A 1,807-nucleotide genomic window follows, 5' to 3' on the forward strand; every position below is an offset into this window, starting at 1 on the left:
CTACGCAACGAAGAACACAAGCAAGAACAAGAAAGAACGCAACCAAATTGCAGATGAATGATTAAACTCACAAAGTTGGGGTCTCACAAACCGATGAACGGTGAAACTATTCTTGATAGATTAATCTAAGCAAAACCCAAACCGTAATGATAGTGGTGGCATATGATTATAAAGGTCTTAGGGTCGTCGTCTACCCTGGACGCGCCCCCTAATGGGCCCAAACACGATACACGGTCCAACGGACCAAAAGAAGGTGTCGTAGCACCCTGGTAGATTCTAGATGCTGATTTGTTTCGACGATTCCTGTTGATTCCGAAGAGCTTTTGACTGTGAAACCTACTTGTATTGGCTTCCTTATCAAATTATCTTTCCATCCATATGTGGATCATAGAAAAACGGAGTCCTGGATGCAGTCCTAGGGTGACCAGTTTAAGGTAGACTGGTCCTGGATTCCGAGGCAGACTCGAACTTGAGTTGCTTTGGGCCTCCACCTCGGGGACTTCGAACCGAATTAGCCTCGGGCCTCCTTCTTGACTTGGACACCCTTACTAGCCTCCTTCCCCTCTATCCCATGTGCCAAACATGGTCATATGCATGGGTGTAATGTCCTCATCATCGGGCTCCCTTCCTTACTGGGCGGAGGGTCACACGGCTCACCCTCCCGGTCAGAGTCAGAGGTGTCGGAGGGCGGGGGACGCGGCCAGGCCAGAGGCGGAACATCCACCAGTGGGCCATGAAATCAAGGTAGTGGAGGTCTCCTCCAACGGCAAAGCAGGTGACAGGGTGGAGCTGTTGGTGCCGTCACCGGAGCTGGTGGTGGTCCAATCGTCGGCTAGGCCTTTCGGTAGGCTAGGGGCAACCGACCTAGTGTGGCCCTACCCCAAGAACCTGAGGAAGGTTTGGTTCATCCATCGGGATGAGCAAGAGGATTAGCTCTGGGATGTGCTTGGGGGAGAGGACTTGCGATTGAGTCTGATCTCGCCCAAACCAGGGTGAAGCTGGAGAAGGCCCTAGAGCGGGTCAAGTCCATCTAGCAGGCGGTCATGGTCAACCTACCTCATGTCATAGAGGTGAGTTTTCTGCATTCATCCTTGACTCCTTGGTCTTTCGTCGGTTGCCTCAACATGCATGCTTCTCGTTTTGCAGGGTCTAGAGGAGGTGTCGAGCCGCAAGTCACGTTTCATCCGGATGGAGCACGCTCGGATGGAGCGGGAAGCCACAACATTGCAGTGGGTCATCAAGCTTGAGTGCCAGCTAGAGTCCACCCGCTACAAGTCCTAAGAGGCCCTAGAGCGGGTGACTACCGCCGAGCGAGGGCTTGACATGGCAAAGATCCGCCAGGCAGCGACTAAGGTGGTGCTGCAGAAGTCCCTAGCGGACACCGAGGTGGTGCTCCAGAGTTCCCTAGATGCCTTGGAGTCAGAGCAGAAGGCCCATTCAGAGGTCGACCAGGAAGTGCTCACGCTCTGGGGCCAGGTGCTTAGGACAAAGGAGTGAAAGGACCTTGATGTCGCCTAGGAGTCCTAGAGGGGGGGGGGTGAATAGGCCTAGTAAAAATTCAACTCAAACTCTGTTAGAACAGAGGGCGGCACTGTCGCTCTTCAAAAATAAAGCAGACAGCGTTGATATTTCATAGATAGTAACCTGACCCTCTCAGCTGCTCAATCCTACAAATTCAACTTGAAACTTTGTTAGAACAGAGGGCGGCACTGCCGCTCTTCAAAAATAAAGCAGATAGTGTTGAGATTTCACAGATAGTAACCTGACCCTCTCAACTGCTCAATCCTACAACAGAAAGACAAAATCC

The sequence above is a fragment of the Miscanthus floridulus genome, chromosome 4, assembly GCF_019320115.1.
Source record: "Miscanthus floridulus cultivar M001 chromosome 4, ASM1932011v1, whole genome shotgun sequence".
NCBI classification, from domain to species: domain Eukaryota; kingdom Viridiplantae; phylum Streptophyta; class Magnoliopsida; order Poales; family Poaceae; genus Miscanthus; species Miscanthus floridulus.